This window comes from Numenius arquata, chromosome 5, assembly GCF_964106895.1.
Source record: "Numenius arquata chromosome 5, bNumArq3.hap1.1, whole genome shotgun sequence".
NCBI classification, from domain to species: domain Eukaryota; kingdom Metazoa; phylum Chordata; class Aves; order Charadriiformes; family Scolopacidae; genus Numenius; species Numenius arquata.
This window is the reverse complement of record NC_133580.1, coordinates 47927880-47946527: the sequence shown is the minus strand read 5'-3', so window position 1 is coordinate 47946527 and position 18648 is coordinate 47927880.

Here is an 18648-nt window from a genome sequence, read left to right as displayed (position 1 = left end):
TCAGCTCATTGCTGGCTCCCAAGCTCCTGGCTGTGCCTGTGTCATGAGTAAAACAGACTGCCAAGGGCACATGAGAGGTCCTGTGTTTCCTTGCAACAGTACAGGTGTCACAAAGATCACAAAAGCCTTTTAAAATTTCCTTTGACAGATTCACTCGCCTTGGCCTGAGATCCTGGAGCTCCCCTTGGTTCACCTCATGCCTTGTCAAACAAGGAGATACTGTACATGGAAAGACTCAGGCAGCTCCTGGCACAGTGTTCCCAGATGTGGAGATCAACCTGAACTACCATGAGGGTGTGCAAAACCTTACCAATACACCCATTCCCCCAGATCCATGAAGAGGAGTGTGGGGAACTATTAATTTAATTGGTGTAGCCTGGATGAGAAATATTTTCCCAACAGCAAATATGTTGGGCCCTTCTGAAGTAGATGCAAAGTCCAGATACTGCTTTTGCCCCAGGGCACACGGAAATTCATTTGCTTTACTGGAAGACACAGGGATCAACCCAAACCACCAGGACAGTCTTCTGCCAGGGCTACAAATTCATCCTGCAGAGTAAAGAGGTTCCATCAAGACCCCAAAACTCCTGATCTGGCTCAGCAAGAGCAAATCATGAGCAACACTGTGTGTGTGTGTGTGTTAGGGTGTGGGGATTTCAAAAGAAAACTCGGTAGTAGATGTGTGTGTGCGTCTGTTGAGTGTGTATACACACACATAATACAACAGAGGTTTTGGAGGACAACATTGTACAAGAACAGCATACGTCATTGTTTATCAAATTAACACTTGCAAGATGAGAATATTTGGGTGATATATATTAGAAAACAGCTGTTACTTTGTAAAGGACTTCATCATTGTCTCCTGCGCACCCATTTTCACACTCAGCCTGAGCTGCCACGTGCTTCTGTCTGCAAGTTTGGGCTTTTGACTTTTGCAGGCTGGCTTTTATGAGGATGAGCAAGACCTTGGCCAACCCTTTGAGGAGGCCACCTGGCCATCTCATTGGCAGCGAGTCCCAAATCAGACTCACCAAGCAGGGGAGAAGGCACGCAAACATTGAAACTGGACCTCGCAAAAGGGAAAAGCAGCCCTTCAGCATTGGAGCTGGTGGGTGTGAACATGGAGAAGGGGGTGCTGGAGCCAGCCACATCTTTCTGGGCTAATAGAGGGAAGGAGGAGGTTTCTTCTCGCAAGGGGAGTGAAGAAAATGGCTCAGTGAGTCATCCAGGACCCAGAGCAGTGTTTACCTAAGCTGGGGGTTTAGCATGATTATAAGCGGCTTTAGGAGCGACGAACGCGGGAGTAGCACACACGAGAAAGTCAGGAAGGAAAAACAAACAGTGTCAGTGGTTATATAAGGGATCAGAGAGTTGCTGAAGTGTCAGCTGGCTGCTGCCTGCTCCCCAGGGTCTTCCACCGCCCTGATAACACATGGATGGTCTTTTGGTTGATCCTTATCACATCTCATTAAGAATTTTGGGGGAGGAGTCAGAGAGGAGTGAAAGCAGCTTCAAACATACATGATAGCTCCTGCTGGAGGGATGGCAGAGGAGGATTTGAATGGAGTTGCAAAATTAAGAATTGCTGGAGAGTGGACAAGGAACAACTCTTCACTGGCCCCTCTATCAGGACATCAGAGCTAGGGATCACATGAACCACCAAGTAACGCTGGTGTAGGGCAGGTTCAGACAGAAAAGGGAGCTGCTTCCCATCATGTGTACAGTTAAACTGGGGAATTATTGCTGCAGGATATTGCAAAGACAAAAAATTTACATGGATCCCAAAGCTTCAGCACCTCATCATCCCAAAAAGGCTCTTCCAGCCAAAGATCCCACCTTTGCCTTAGAAGGTGTTTGAATTTGAAATTATTGGAGGCTGCAAAGGAATTGCTCCACATTTGCTTGATTATTCTTTTTTCTCCTCTTCCCTGCTCTCAGAAGTAGGATACTGTGCTAGACAGACCATTAGCTGGATGGGCCATAGGATAGATGGTCTATAGGATGAACAGGCCATCAGTCTGCCCCAGTTTTTCCACTCCTGTGTTGTAGGACACAAAAGGCACATGGTCAATATCTACCTGCTATATTGAGATTTGAACCCCTTTTTGCTTAAAGTTCCCCCAGGATCTTCCCAACTCATGCGTCCCGGGTTCTGCCCACCGGGGTGATTCTCACCTGCTCCTCCCAGGCAAGAGCATTACCCATGGATCTTCCAGATCTGGAGGAGGAATAGGGAGACAGTCCTGGAAAAGGACTGGCTCAAGGTCATCCCAGAGGTTGGTTGCAGGGCTTGGGGCAGGGCTGTCCCTCCCTAGCAATGCACCCACGAGGCACCAGGTCCTCTGAGGCTGGAGCCTGGAGAGAAGCAACAGGTCAACTCAAGCACACCCACAGCAAATACCGATGCGATATTAGCAAAGTTCACCGAAGGGAGCCAGAACAACATGTGCTGCAGCCTGTCTCGCAGAGACCCGCTCCAAGAAAGACACCCTGAGCCTGCCCTCTGTGCTTACTGCTTTTTTCCCGTACTTGTATTTAGAAGATTGATTCCTCCGGCTGGAAAGTTTGTGCAACCCTCAGCCACGACTGTTGCATCACACCACTGTTTGATTTGGCCAGCAAAGCAGAACAGCAATAAGCTGAAGTCCTGACTTCATTTGGATCGCATGCCTTGCACTGACACCCATAAATAGAAGCGAGTTGGAGATGGGTAGGGACATCTGCATGGAAACCCAGTACAGCTGGACCAGCAAAAAACCTCTGGCTTCCTTGTGCTGGGCCCACCCCTGGGCTGCAAGTGGTGCCTCGCATTTAGAGAGTGGTTAATTTTAAAGAGAGTTGATAAATAAGAGCTGAGATATGGGTTTTTTCTGGCCTTTGGCCCAGGAACCTTCCTTCATAAAAGGGAAACGCAACTTCAGGAGGTCTGACATCAAGAAATCAAGCAGCCAGCACCTTTTATAGGAGGTGGAGAGCAGAGACTTGACCATGCATGGTGAGTAGAAAGCCTATAGGGCCATGAGGACAGAAAATCAATTTTAAAGTTTTAGATGTGACAGGTTACCTTAATTTCCCCTTTAGAGCCATCTCAGCGTGTGTCATGATGTCAATGTAAGCATTTGACAGATCCAAATGTTCTCTGCTCTGTGCCTCAGTTTCCCCTGCTCCAGAGTAGAGCAGACATATACTCAGTGTGTGCTGAAAAATCTGCAAAAACAGCTTTGGTGGAAAGTGGTGGAGTTTGCTCCACAAGAAGAAGAATAAATACTTGGGAGGAGACATTTGCTTTCCGTATGGAGTTTCAGTGTTTCATTAAAGCAGAGCCAAAAAAACCTCTTTCAGACAAGGCCATGAAGAAAGATTTCCACTTCTTCAGCTAAACAGGAAGGTTTGTGTTGTAAAGCTGACTAAGACCTCCCATTACTGCTGATGGTCGCTACGGAGGAGGGGACGCCTCTGACCACCTCACCACCAACCTTAACAACATTTGCTTCCAGGGGATCATCCAGCCATACCCAAGAACCAGCAGAACAAATTTTCCCTTAACAATGCGACAAGTAAAATAATAATATCTGACCTGCTAGGCTAATTATGTTCTCCAGGTGGCCACTTTGCCTTCAGTGCCTGCTCCTGTCTTGTCATATAATGCTGCCCAACTTCTACCAGTTGCTCATGTTAATGTCTTCAAACTTCTGTTTTCTTCCCATGGAGAAGATGAGTTGTATCCATGCTGCTGTCACGTCCACTGTCTGCGTGGGAGCACCTTTTTGGAAGAGGCTGATAAATTGTCACCTGCCTACTTGCTGGGTGGAGCGAATGGACATCATTTTTTCCCTGAAAAGCTGGAAATAGAGTACTCATCCAAAGCTATAAAACTCCTGATTGAGCTACTCTTTCCGATCCACTCCCAGGGTGCACCACCCCCGAGAAAAATTGGAATGATACTGTCAAAAAACTACTGTTGATCCACTTTTGGTTAAGTGTCAGCTTCAGCTCATCTGACAAGGGTACGTCTCTGCCTCCTCTGCAGTGCCCCAGGCCTCTTGAAGACGTCCAGATCTGTTTCATTTCCAAGCCATCAGCTGCTTTGGAGTGCCCCATGAAATATGGTCTCATTCCTCACCCTCTTTTCCTGCTTTGTTACTGGATCCTGTTTTCATGTGGAAGTTTCTCATGACCTTCTGGATGCTCCCATGCATGTTCTTGGCCTCAGTGCCTGGTGGGGATGAGTCAAATGGCTCCTACCTTTTGTTTCCTGGATGGAGGAAGGATCAGGAGTCCTGCTTTGTGGAACACAGACTTATCCTCCCAAAAAAGGACCTCAGAGGAGTGAATCAAGTAGCAGCAGTCAGGTCTTGGGTGGTGAGAGGAAATAGCAGAGAGGGTCCAGGCAGGCAGGTTGAGGAGCGGATGCTCCTGTGGCCAGTTTTCATCCTTCCCAGAGCCTGTTGAGGAGGGTTTTTATTAACGCTAAGAGGAGCTTGGCTGCATGTGTGTGGAGCTGGCACCCATCTGCTAACACCTGGCCTCAGATGAAATCATAGCCCTACCGTGGGGGGTGGGAGAAGGCTGATTCACTTTGTCACGAGTCCTAATTAGACACAACATGCTGTCTGATTAGCAGCTCGTGTTTGGGAGAAAACACTCGGCTTGTTAGTGGCCCACGGAGGAACGGCGGATGGAGGGAGAGGAAAGCTCCCATCCATCCTTGCCTGCAGTGCCAAAACCACCCTGGACGGCGTGGCTGAACCTGGGTAGCACCAGGCATGGACCATGAAATCTGCTGGGACATCTGACACTTCTCCTGGCCTCATTTCCATGCCTTTCATGCACAACCTCGCTCGTCTTCTTCCCATTCCATCCCACCACACCTAGGGGTTTGGCTGCAGCCAGAAGTAGTTCTGGGAGCTCATTTGTTCATGCCCTGGGTGTTGCTGGACCCTGGTTCCCTGCCACAAACCAAAGAGTGAAGTTGTTCAGGGGTTGTTTAGCTGCTGGCTGAAGACAGTGTTTTTCTTTCGGTTATTTTTAGCCTGGTTCCATAAGGAAACTAGGTTTTGCTCTCCATGGCATTGATGCCTGGCCACAACCAGGGTTGGGTGCCTTGAGCACAACCTTTCCTTGGGGTCTCGGCTGGGGATGAGGAAGAAAAGCTGAGGTGATGAGTGATGAGTGGTCACTGTCTTCCAACAGGCTCCTTGGCCTCATCTTCACAGTTATGATCACTGCAGAACAAGGTTTCCCAGAAAAACAATATTTAGGTTCAAAACCAAAATTGTTGTCATAAAAGAAACGTGAAGCTATGGGGTTTTGTCCAACAGCATCACCCCATCCTAAAATTAATTGCAGTCAATATCCTCTGCAGCTTTATTAAAAAAAAACCTATATATTTTTACATTTTGGGAGGGGAGGGGGTGGATTCTTTCTCTTTTTTTGAATGAAAGGCTTCCCTGAAATATTCAGCAGACTTTGCAGCTGGCTCTGTTCATTCATATCCCCACTGGCTTCCAAAATATGCAGATGCGAACAAGCCCGTCTCAATTCGGCAGAGACAGGAACTGCTGCAGCCTGATCAGACGACAGCATCCTGCGGCCGGCGAAATACTCGGGGGGTTCACTGTGACCCCAATATGCCCTCACTTCCAGTTAATTATAGCAACATCACCAGCTGGGAGCACGCTCCTGGCCACGTGGGCTGCTCCCTTCCCAGATGCATGGGGAAATTGCAGCCGCCCCGAGTCCCTCAGACTGCAAATAGCTGCTGCCAGAGGGAGCAGAGCATCATACCCTGGCACGCAGGACACGGGGAGACAGGCAGACCACTGGTTTCTATGACAACCAGTTCAGGTGCCACTGATGGAGGGGATGCAGGTGGGGATGCCTCCTGGGGCAGGGGACCAGAGGATGGGGATGTTGCATCACCACAGATTTGCATTTTGCGGTGCAGCGGGGAGACGGCAGCTCTCGCGCTTGAAATCTCCTCTGGCAAATGTCAAAGTGAAGCTGGGAATAGTCTTACACAGCTTGTTTTGTTTGGCTAATCTCAGCAAGTGAGCTCACGTCTCCTGCAAACCTAAGGAGATTGTGTGACAGTGGCTGGCAGTACTGGGGGGACGAAGACGGATGGGAAGATATGCTAACCACCTCCTTTTTGCTAGGAAGACCCCATTGCTTCCCTGGCCCTGGTGGGACTACATGACCTTTCCCCAGTGCCAGCTCTGGCTTGCTGATCCATGCAGCCTTAAGGATTCTCCAGCTCCCGCTGGGACTGCAACTCTTAATAGGCTGCCTGAATCTGGGCCAAAATGTTTTCCTAGCTGCTAACAAACCCAGACACTCTCCTGGGAAGGTGGAGAGGGAGGAAGAGTAAAGCAGAGACGATTACAGATTCCAGCACAGCCTTCGTTTTGAATGTGCCTGGTTTCTTCTGAGGTCATCCTCTTTCCCCCTTGGCCTCCCTCAGATCTGCCCTGCTGGCATCCCATCTTGACCAATGGCCAAACACATTGAAGGATCCCTCCTCTACCTGAGGGATTTCTTAGACTTTGTGCTGGCATTCCTGTCCTGATGGATCATAATTTTTCAGGGTACCTGTCCTCTGTATGTTTCTATAGAAAGTTTCTATAGTTTCTATTTAAAGCTATGAGCTGTTGGAGAGGAAAGAGCCATGGGAGCCTGGCTGCAACTACTCCACTCAGTGCAGTTTTTTTCCTCACATAAGGTATATATGCATCTTAAGAACATGCTAGCCTCCACACCCAGAGTGGAGGGATCTGGTTTCCAGTAGCCAGCATGAAGTCCTGCAGAGGAAGAAAAACTCCTTGTGCTCCCTTCTTCTGGCCTGAGCTCAGTACAGATGCCGTCAAACTCAAAATCTGATGTTCCCTGTTGACTTGCAGATAACTTTGTCGACTGGTTGGGAGAGTGAAAGAACACCTTGCATGAGTAAAGTCCTCTGGAAAAGGTCTGCCTGCCTTGATTGCCTGTTTCTGCTGTGTCTCAGATCAGTGTCTGGACTAGACTGGGGTCTGGACTTGGAAGGAAGGTTTGAGAAGTGTAGGTTGGTGGTGAACCCTAGTTCCTATGGTCTACAAGGGACGGGGCCCTTGGTCATTGCTACAGATGATCCCTTGGTACGTGAAATGCAGAATGGCCCACCCCATTCTCATTACAGAACTTCATGAGACTTTTAGGTGTGTGTTTCTATATTGACAGTTTTCCTTTTCTATTCTTTCACACAAAGAGAAGACCCAACAGGCTGAGGGAACGCTTCAGAAACACTTCCAATGTCCAAGGCTCTCTTTGCTCCAAAAGGCTGGGGTTATCTCTTGGGTGGAGTAATGCCTGGGTTTCAAGAACAGGATCTTCTTTCTTGGAAGTAGCTGGGCTGACCTGGAGGTTGGTTGTGCAACTCATCATAGCTTAGAAACGAAGCTCAGCCACTGATCATTCCTTATGCTGCTTTGTACAGCAGTGTGGACTATTACTTTTCCTCTCATAAGCAACCTTCTAGCAGAGAATATCAATGTACTTTGCAAACACTGCTGGTGCTTTCTGCTATCTGCATACGCAGTTTACTTTGCATTCGAGCTTTATATTTACCCAAAACATATTGGTATGCTGGTGAGTGGCAGTTCTCTAGGATGCCTGTGTATGTGAATAAACTTCTGCTAACTCAGTGTGAATCCTTTCTGCCAGTTAGGCAAAAAATTACACCAGGGAAAATTAGGAAAGGAAAAAGAATGAAGACTTGCAGCATCTCTGGGGAATGACCAAATAGACCAGGAGATCTGGCCTGTGCCAGGTGCCTGCCATTTCATGAGGTCTCTGGGTAAGATGTGCCCCTGCATTTGGACAGAGGTGTGGGAACCGGCTTAAGTTCTTAGCTTATTCATTCCCCATGACAGAGGATGACACTATGTTTTCCACTGGGTCAATGGGTCCCATGGATGATGAGGACCATTTTTCCAAAGAGCTGTGTTTGACAAACACCCTCCCATTTCAGCTCAGCCCAGGGCTGGTCTCCAGCTCAGCCATAGTCATGACCATGGCTGGCCATGGACTCTTTGGCCCTGACCTGAAGGTTGACTTCACGGCTTGGCCTCTGACCTGCCTCATCACCACCAACTTGCTTGATGATCTGGCCTCTTGGTTGAGCATGGCTGTCATCCATGGGCTTTTCCTGCTCACCTTGCCTGGGTCCTGTGGAGCTGGGCACCAGCTGCTGAGGTCCCTTCCCTGCCACCATGCCATTCCATTTGGCTCCTGGCTCTCCATCCCTTGGGGATGTGGCCTGGGGTAGTGCACATCACACACTGTTGAGCAGATAAAAGCTGTTAAAATTATAAAACTAAATACGACAGGATCTGCCCAATGCTTGAACAGGGGACTTTCAAATAAAAAGTGGGTGTAATCTTTATAGAGAAGAAACCTGAAACTATACAAGAGTAGGAGCCACCCGGCAGATAGCTAAGGATCCCAATGGCCCAAAGATGTGTTTTTTTCTACAGAGCAGTATCTGCTGTGTCAGTCCGTAGCTGGGACTTGAAACCACAGCAGTTCATCAGCCAGAGTCAGGGTTGGAACAACACAAGAGAAATGTATGGCTATGCTGTGTCAGGTCCTAGCAGGGTGACACCAGCACAGTCAGCACCTCTCGCAGGAGCTACAGTCCCAAAGGGAAAGATCTAGCAACTAGAAAGCAGCCCTGGAACAGGACCAGCTCCTGCTCTCTGTTGAAAGGAGAAGGATGAACCGCTCCAGGGCTCAGCTTACAAGTCTACAAACAGCGTGGAGAACAAGTTACAGCTGGTGGCTTATCATCACCAGCGCTGAGGGGACTAACTAGCATTTGAAAAGGAGACTTGAGAGCATCTCAAGATTGAGTGGCCAAATGTAAAGTAGTAAGACAGCAAGGAGTCTTGAAATCTTACTACAAATCCCTTTCCAAACATCTCCCTTGCTCTCTCCTTGAACAACTCTTTGAGCTATGCCCTGACTCCAAGGAATGATGGCATGTTTGTGCCAAAGAACCCTTCCTCGTGGCCTTTCAAAGCTGGTCTGAGCTGGGTCTCAAGAGCTCTGCTGCATGACCTGCCCATAATTCACCCCTCATGTGAGTGGCATTAGCCTCAGATGGAAGGACAAGTCCCCAGCAGTGACTCAATGTTACGTGGTGCCTAATCGCAAAAAATTCAGCGTGCAAATAAACAGCAACAACCGTAACAATTTTCCTGCTGTAGGAGCTAGATTTTGTTAACATGCATATTAGCGCATGCTAATTAGCTCCCACTGCTGCTCCTGCCACAAGCCTGAAGATGGATTATACCACATATGATAAGCAGCTTAGTTTGGGTGGTAGCACATTGGAAAGCAGGGAGCTGAGAGGGAGCAGCCAGCTTTCTAAATGTTGAAGATCAACTGTTTCTGAGCAGTGGGAAGGAACCTAAGCTCATGAATGTTTCCCTGCTCTGGCTGCTCTCTGCCAATGGCCGTTAGACTTTGTTGATGTTGCTGTAAACATTTTGCTGCCAATGCTGCCATTTACCTCCTTGGTACATCCAGGATCTGTGCAAGTTTTGCAACAGCTTTTCCTTCCTGCTAAAAGAAGAGAGTAAAAGAAAACTCGGTAACCTTGGCTAATTCAGCTGCAGTACCCTGGCTGTCACCTCAATTATTCTGCTGCGATGCTGGGCAAGGAGCAAAGTGGCAGGCACCCTCTTTCCACCTTTCTCCAGTCCAGGGAAGCCAGGAGACTGTTTGCTGGGACGCAATGGCTTACCCTTACCTTGTGGTTGCCCTCCAAGCTCTGGGGGATGCTTCCCGTTGCCATAGAAATGCACGGGGGGATGCGAGATCTGCTGCTGCCATCTCCTGGAGGAGCCGTGGATCGCGTGGGGTGGTTTAGGAAGAATACAAGTGGCTGGGGAGATGTTTCAGGCAGGGCTCAGCCCAAATCCAGGGATGGCAGGCCCAGGTACATTGGCACCGTGCCATTTGGACCCCAACAGCACTCACCTGTTGCCACCTCTTACATGCCAGAAGCTTGCAGAGCATCACCCAAAATCAGCGGACTCTCTACCAAACAAACCACTAAACAATTCAAATGGCCGTGAGCCTGAATCATGCACAAATCTGCCCCCGTAGTATTTTGGCCCCAGTTTTGTCCTTGGTTAGCTTCACCCTAGGGAGCTTTGGGCACATCTTCTGCTGGACTGAGCCCTCTGGGAGGACTCTGAAGGATTGGTGAGGTCAGCTCAAGGATGGAGAATGGCTTGGAGGTGACTGCTCTTGGAAGAGAAAGCTCTGAACAAGTTAATTCTGTCCTTAATGCACTAATGGAAGTGGCAGCAAGGAAACACATCGAGTAGCACAGGGTGATGGGTAAATCAGGCAGATGGGAAGGCATGGGTGCGAGGTTTAGCTGCGTGCACGGAGGCAACACAGACAATGAACGTGGGACGTGTTGGAAGCTGCAGCGGATGGTTATTTCTCAGTGTTACGACCAAGAGCTGTAGCTTTTCTGCAGATTGCAGTTACTATCATCTTTCTTGTAAGCAGGCAGCCCACAGAGATCAGAGACCCTGGCCCACAGGGCAGAGCAGCTGCTTCCATCCGGATGGAAACCTCAGGCTGCAGATGGCTCCCTTGCAGTGAAGGTGAGGTGAGTCACTGGCCTGGCTGTTAGATGGCAGGGACCCGATGTGGGTCCCACTGTGGGGTGGCTGGTGGGAGACACAGCCTGGATTCCTGTAGCTGATTGTTAAGGGGACAAAATGACAGGAGCTGAAATGTGGCACTGCTTGTGCTAATGGCCAAAATCGTTGCAATATTAAATGATTTTAAATGTGGGTAACCTGACTCTGACCTGGTCATCATCATCCAGGGAAAGGTGTTCTCAGGAGCTACTATGCCCCTTTGGGATGTCCTTGGCTCACCCTGGGGTTGACTTTGTGCAGGAGTGGATGAGAGATGCTTGGATCATCCCTGCTGCCAGCTGAGCTCAGCTTCAGCGGCACCTCCTGCAGTCCCTTCTGCAATGGTTGCCCCATCGCAGTGCCCCTCCTTGCTCGGACTCTTCGCTCCATGAGTCCCACTGCTCCCTCTCCACCATCTGAATCCTGCCCTCCCCAAAGAGCTCATGCAAAGTGTGAAAAGCTCATGTAAGACAGTTCCGAGGACTATCTTGCTAGCAGGAGGATGGAAGAAGAAAATAAGTCACACAAATGTTCCCTAGCTCTTCTGGTGTGGGAGACTGTCCAAAGGTACCAGCACAACCAGGACATCTGTGTCCTGCACCGTGCAGTGCAAACGTGACTGCGGTACCCACACTCCTGATTCCAGATTCCCTTGCCAGGCTGAAATGAGGCCATTGCTCTGCTCTGTCCCCTGACCTTAATTTGATGCTGGCAGAAATTTTTCTTTGAGACAAACTAGAAATCTCTGCCAACTGCAGTGACCCTGGATCCACCTGACCAGGAGGTGTTTTAGGAGGAGATGCCAGTCCCTCCTACGGGTCACATCTGATTTGTCTCTGAACACACAATGTGATCCTTTCTGTAACCATTTCAGTCCTGCTTTTAGGTCATCTTAACTAAATTTCAGGCCACTAAAATGGTCTGAAAAAAAAAACACCAAAGGGAATTGTGCCTCTCTGCTGCCAGATTACATCCCACAGTGCGGGTCTGCATAGGACCTGTAGGTATTAGGAACAGCCATATCAGCTGGGTAAATTGCTATGTTGAAGATGCCCAAAGGTCAGGTTAGAGCTGTAAGAGTCCTGCTGTGTCCATTCTCTGTCCTCCAGAGCAGGCAGACATGCATCTGGCTGCCACCTCTGCATCTAGCCTTTGCCTGAAGAAGCCCCTGAATTCACCTGGTCCCCTATTTACATTGGCACAAGAGTCAAGGACAAATTGTATACATCAAATTCAGCTGGCTGGGAGTGCAGTGCGCAGCTGAGCTGGGTGTCCATAGCCCAGGGAGGAGGGTTTGGATCCCATCCTCTGTGCACTTCAGTTGTCAATGTGTCTCCATGAGGTGCATCAGGAAAACAGGGCACAGGTCCAGCAGGGAGAGAGGTTGGGAGCATGACTGTTATCCACAAGGAGCCATACAGCAGAAAGAGAATCTGAGCCCCAATGCAGCATCAGATTGTCTACCAGCTGCCAAGCTCAGGTATCTCCCGGGAAATGAGAGGGTTCCCACCACCAGTTTCGCTGCTGGATCATTTGAGCTGGAGACCCTACACCCCTCCCACAGCATCCCACTGCTCTGGTAGCCCTTCCATGGCTGCCCAAGAGAAAGAAAAATAACTCAGAGCACCGGCTGATATGCTTCAGGGGCTGAGCTACCTCCAGGCACAGCAGCCTCTGGAGGTACTTGGGGCTGGGTGAGGTCCAGGGTCCCTGTGATGGGTGGACATGACTACTGTGGTCACAAGGGGAGAGGCTGTGACAGCAGGAGACTCCCCTAAAGCAGAGACTGGCTGGGAAGCAGTTCAGGCTCTTCCATTGCCACTGATGAGACATGTTCAATGCCCTGAAACCACCTGGGGATGATGGCACCTGGCCAAGATGCTCCACAGCCCACTGCAGCCTGAGTTATGCCATTTAATTAATTTCCCTCTCTGGATTGATGAGTTTTGGGTTTGCCTCCACCCCCGAGAAACTGTGTGGTGCCTTGGGAGAGGGCGAGGATTCACACCCGGCTGCACAGCACAAACCTGTCTGGCACCTTTGGCTTTTGAGTGCTCACTCTCAGCCTGTGGTTTGCCAGCTGCAGCTGAGACTTCCACCCCTCCCCGAGGAATACCAGCACTGGGGTTTCATCGGGGTGGATGGGAACTAAATCACACAACATGGGCAAAACCCTCCTTCAGAGATAAAATGCCCCTTTCGTGTAGGTGATAAAAGAGAGGAAAAAAAGTTTCCTGTGTCCAGAGATACCTGCCAAAATACATAGGACAGTTGTGACTACTGTGCAGATTAGTACCAGTCACTTGATTTTTACGAAGGCAAGGAGGACAATGGTGAGGCCAGTGAGGATGCCAAGGAAACCACTTCTATCAGCAAGTGCAATAAGCTGAAACCCTTTGGGTGCAAGGGAATGACTTGCGCTGCCAAAGGAGAAAAGAAAGAGAAAAAAAGAACACAAGGTGGAATAAACACCAACCACAATTGCTTCAAGTACCTGAATGAAGAACAGGTCCCAGAGAGATCTTCTGGTTGCTCCTTGGGCCCCTCCTTTTCGAAATAGTGTGGTGCTGTTGGCCAGCACTTTGCCGAACAGCTGACCTGGGTGGTCCGTGCTTTGCACAGGGCTGGGGAGGTATCCGGCCTCCAGAGCCTCCACTGAACACTTTGTTCTCAACTTACTGATTTCTCTAGCTTGCATCCAACCCATCTCAGCATGTTCACTCACGACCCCATCGTGGCTTCTGCAGTTCCCTCACTCTCACTTTCAAGCAAGGTACTGGCAGCTCTAGTTGTGCCATTTTCTGCCCAGGCTCTCCTAGTAATGGCCATGACCCCTGCATAGTTTGCTCCTAGCAGACAGCACTTTAGTCTCTATTTGGATCTCTCCCATTGACAAACCAATGGCATTTTCTCCAAATCTACTTCACACAAATGCTCCATCTGGTACTGGTGTGGATGTCTGGTCCTTTCTCTCTTGTTTCTGTGTTAGCTGGGCTGTGATTTCTCACCCTTCTCTGTGCATCCTCTGTTTCCTTTTTGGCCTTTGGTCTCTGACTATCATCCTCTCTTCCAGTGAGGCCTGCTGCTCACTTTATCTTACTTCATCTTCTTAACCCTTTTTCTCCTCCTCCAGCTGGCCTTCTCTTTTTTCTTCCCCCAAACACATACTTCTGGGGTCACTGTTCTTCAGGCCTCCTGCTCAGCAGGTACCTGCAGCTTCTCAGTCATAAGTACATGTGCATCTTCTACTATTTTCCACCTTGCCCTCAAAACCTCTCTTGCAGAGTTCTTCAGTGTCCTATTTCCTCAAAACCTCATTAACATTGTCTTCACTTCAATCTGCTGCCTGCAGCTCCCATTCCATGGATCTTTTCTTTTATAAACTCTATTATTTGAGACCTGTTCAGTATTAACATACAACCCTGAATCATACCTTTTTGTTGGTTAGAAAATGATGGAAACTCTTCATTTATCAGGGACTCAGGGATATTCATCAGTCCCCGAAAACTTGTTGGACCTCTGGAAGAGTCAATAAGACAATTGCACATACATACACATATACGTGCATTTAAGGTGGGATATTTCCAGGGCACTCACACATATGAGCTGCAAGGCTGCAGCCTGCAGAAGTGACTGGCAGAGATGACTTGCATATGTAAACCATAAGGACAGAGACATCTCAGACTTCCTGTGCATGTGTGGCCAGCTGTGCAGATGCCCTCAGCACACATGAAGGGACATCGAGCACAGTGCCTGGTTCTCCTGGAGAGGTTTTCCTGCATTCGGTGCCTCTGATCCTTCCATTAGAGCTAATGCACAGAAACAGCGCCTCGATTCACCTCTGTTATTTTGTCTGCCCTTCTCTGTCCCTGCAGTGCGGTATTAGAAGTTCTCACCTAAAGGCAAATCAAACATGCCTGGAATTGACCCCCACACCAGCTCCCCTTCATCCTCCACTGATGGGCTCCCAACGCCTCCACTTTCTGCAGCTAAGACTTTCGGGCAATCAAAAGTTAGAATCATAGAATCATAGAATGGTTAGAGTTGGAAGGGGCCTTAAAGATCATCGAGTTCCAACCCCCCTGCCATGGGCAGGGACACCTCCCACTAGATCGGGTGGGAGGGTTGGGATAAACTATGTTTCATCAGCTGGAAATGGCTGAGCAGGACTTTGGTGAGGATATTGGAGGTATTGGATGATTCCCCAAACCACCATGAGCTGCCAGTGAAAGTCCTGGAGGGAAAGCCAAATGCAGGATAAATGCTGCAGAGATGTTCCTGCTGCAGTATGAATGCTGTCATCCAAGACCTGCACGAGATCCCACCTGCATCAAGGACAGTTCTGGTCATTCATAGGACCAATGGTGTATATCATAACTTCACTGTCAAATCTCACAGTTCTAGTTCATCTGTCCAGATGCACAGGAAAACCAGTTGACTGAAAAAGACACGTTCATGCTGGACCCTATTAAAAACGCATCTGATTAGGTTTCTGGGCCAGATCCTTAGCTGAGCAGTCCTGAGCACAGCCTAGCTGGCCTCCAGGTAATGGTCTGTCTCCAAAACTGACTCTTCTCTGGAGCTCCTCTTCTTAGGGGCTGGTTTTCTTTGCAGTCTCCCTTATTGATGGGGAAGGCCATGTGAGTTGTTCAATGGTTTTGGGTGCAGTCAGCAGAACCTTGTTTGTCCTAGTGTGATGTGCAAGCTGAGCACTTTTGAGAACATCAAACAGCTGTGCAGGCACTTTCAGAAGCAGATAAGCTACATTGTGGGGGGATTACCTGGCATCAGAAAGAGAAGTGCAGATCTTTGACTCAAAAGGCAAATTAAGTGGGTTATGGGTCAACAAATAAATCTGGACTTGTTCCTCTGTCTCAAACCAGCCTCCCCTGTAAGGAGAAGCCTTCTGAAGCATGAAGAAGGCAAAGAGAAATCTGGACCAGGTGGTCTGAAAAGGGTTGGGGCACCACTACTGTGGGACCTTGTTGCAGACCAGCTGAGGACCCTCCAGAAAATGGTTCCAAACAGCAGTTTAGCTGCTGCCACTCTGCATTTCACCATGTAAACTGATAGGAATGACTTGTCCCCAAGGACATAAAATGTCACATTTGATGAATACAGTCATAGCCAGAGAGACCATAAAACATTCCTTTGTCTTCCGGGCAGGAAGGAGATTTCTTTCATCTCCTTTGTTTTACTTGACTTTCACTTCTTTTTTTTTTAATATCAGAGAAGATGAAAAGAATTCAGGTCCCATCCCTACAGTGCTGCGGGCACAAAACTTCCCTGGGTATCAGCTCTTTAGCGGGGACCCCTGCATTCAAGCCACAGCTCAGTATTAATGCTCTGAATTTGCTTTTGGGGGTAAAGAAAATATCCATGAATCCAGAACGTGGCTGTTCCTGTGCAGAGGGGAATATTGCAGCTTTGTGATTCACTGCCATCTTGTGATATTTAGCATTTTCCTAAAAGGATCAACACACAGTATCAATTAAAAAAAAAAATCCAAACAACAACCCCCCCCCCCCAAATCCGTTCCTAGTACCCACAGTTACAGAGAAAAGCTGGAAACCATGAGCCTGATGGGCTCTAAAACCCCTATCACAAACAAATAAAATTAAAGCTTGTGACATTTGTAGCTTTTACATTTTTATGATCTGCAAACGCTTCCCAATAAACTGTGTTCTTCCATTGAGAAGCATGAAAAAGAAGCTGGAGTTTTCCTTGATTAGATCTCGCCTTGTATGATATGAAGACAAGGTTTTCGATCTAATTTTTTTTGGCCTTTGCCTTCGGGTGGAATGGCAAAATTAGGACAAGCTCGCTCAGATGAGCTGGTAATTACTATTATTATTCCTTCCATGTACAAGCAGAGTACCTGGGAGCTTTTGTACTAGTTCAGAGAGGAAAAGCACAGTGATTAATGCTGCATAATGCATGGGCAAAGTTTAACAGAAAATAAGGATCTATTTTTTTTTTAAAGCCAAATAATGGGGGGACATTCCAGCTTTTTAAAAATTATAAAAGTAGACTGGACAAAGCAGCTGGAAGCAAAACATTGAAACCGTCCTGCCTCTAAGGAAGAGGGGTAGTGGGATTAGGTGTCCTTGCCCAAAGCCAATTTTGATGAGGCATTTGCATACAGACCATCCCTAAGCAACGAGCCCCGGCAGAGCTTAGCTGAGCCCCGCACCAGTTCTGCGTCGTGAGCCACAACCAGCTAACGCTCGCTCGCAAAAATATTCACAACACCCAAAATCTACGGTGCACCCCAGTATTTTGCTATTTTACTGTATTTACTGTTTTGCTGGCATTTTACCACCCTGTATTTTACCGCTGACTGTGCCAGATGTGACGAAAGGGACCACGCTGACACAGATGAAGGTGGTGGCTGGGTTTTGTGCTTGACCCTGTAAAATTTTCCGTAAGCCTGCAGGGAGGATGGGTGCTCTGGAGGAGTCAGGCACATCTTGTATTGCCCAGCAGGACTGTGGTTCCCTGCGAAGCAGAGTCAGGGCTAGCTATAAACATTGGGGAAGGAGGAGAGGACCTGACCTCAGGCGCTGATGGACCATTCCACCTCTTCACCAGCATCCTGAGCCTCCATCCTCACCCAGGACACATGGGGGACACCTCCCATCTCAGCCATGGCCACGATGCCTGGGGGTGTCCCCTAGTTTAATGCCAGTCCCTTAATTTAGTCCTCTAAAGTAGTGCCTTCTCATTAGGTGTCTCTTCTTGTTGGATATATGAAATGTGAGTTATCACAAGATTTATGAATTCTTTCAGTGAAATAATTTTTGGGGCATAGTTCTTAACTTCTTCCCCATCCACTTCCACAGAAAAAAACCACGAACACCGATTTAAGAAGCAGCATTGGTTTGAATGGTTTCATTTATAAACCATGCAACAAATAGCCCGAAGTCATTGTATTCATGCTTTTAAACTGTCACCATCTTGGACTCCATAAGTGGATTCCCAGAAAATAGCATAATGCTCTTTAATAGAAAAATCAGTTGCAATTTAGTAGTGGTGGCTGTTCCCCAAGGCACAGACCTGAACAGGACCCATGGGTCAGAGCACCAACACCCATCTCTCCTTACCTCCTGCAGGCTCAGGCTCTACAGTGACCTAGGAAGCCTCACCAAGTGAAACACGGCAGAGCAGTTTCCTTCTGCATGGGTTTTCGTAAGAGCCTACACATGCTTTCTGTTATCTGCATTTTTTTCCCCCCTCTATTTTTTATATGTCTCACATAAGCGGCTGGCCTCTCAGCTCACACGCAGCAAAGATCACACAGCACCCAAACCAAATATGAGGGAAATGAGTTTTCCTGAGCACTGATATGATGCAATTGGGCGCAAAGAATGGGAATGAAAAAATAGTGGAAGAGGATGAGAGAGGATTACAACAGCCAGACCAGGGGCTGGCACAGCTACATGGTCACGTCTTATCCTGGCTGATGTTACAGCTGAGACCACAACATGGTCAAGCCAGGTGACGGTGGCTCTTCCAAAGATCATCACCAGACCTGTGCTCCAGTTTCCATACAGCAACTCCACAATCTCAGAAACGGCAGAGACAGGGTCAGGTCCAAAATGCAATATTAGGATTCTCTAGTAGGGAATCACGGCAAGCATAGACCCCCAGACCCTAGCAATAGGTATAAGCTCAGTATTAGGAGGGACCCACAGGTTAAATCTAGTCTCCCACAAAGACAGACAACATGCAGGAAGATCTACAAAGCTTATCAGGTGACCCGTATCTCAGATGAAAGGGTTCGGTCTGGCTACCTTGCCTGCCTCGCGTGCTTCACTGCATATGGAAACACTCCTTCAGAGCTTGCAACAGGAGCTCAGGCAAGTGGCAGTTCCGAGGCACCTGTTATTTATTGTTAGAGCCCTCTAAAAGACCATGAATTTGGCTCCCAATAAACACTTTGTCATCACGT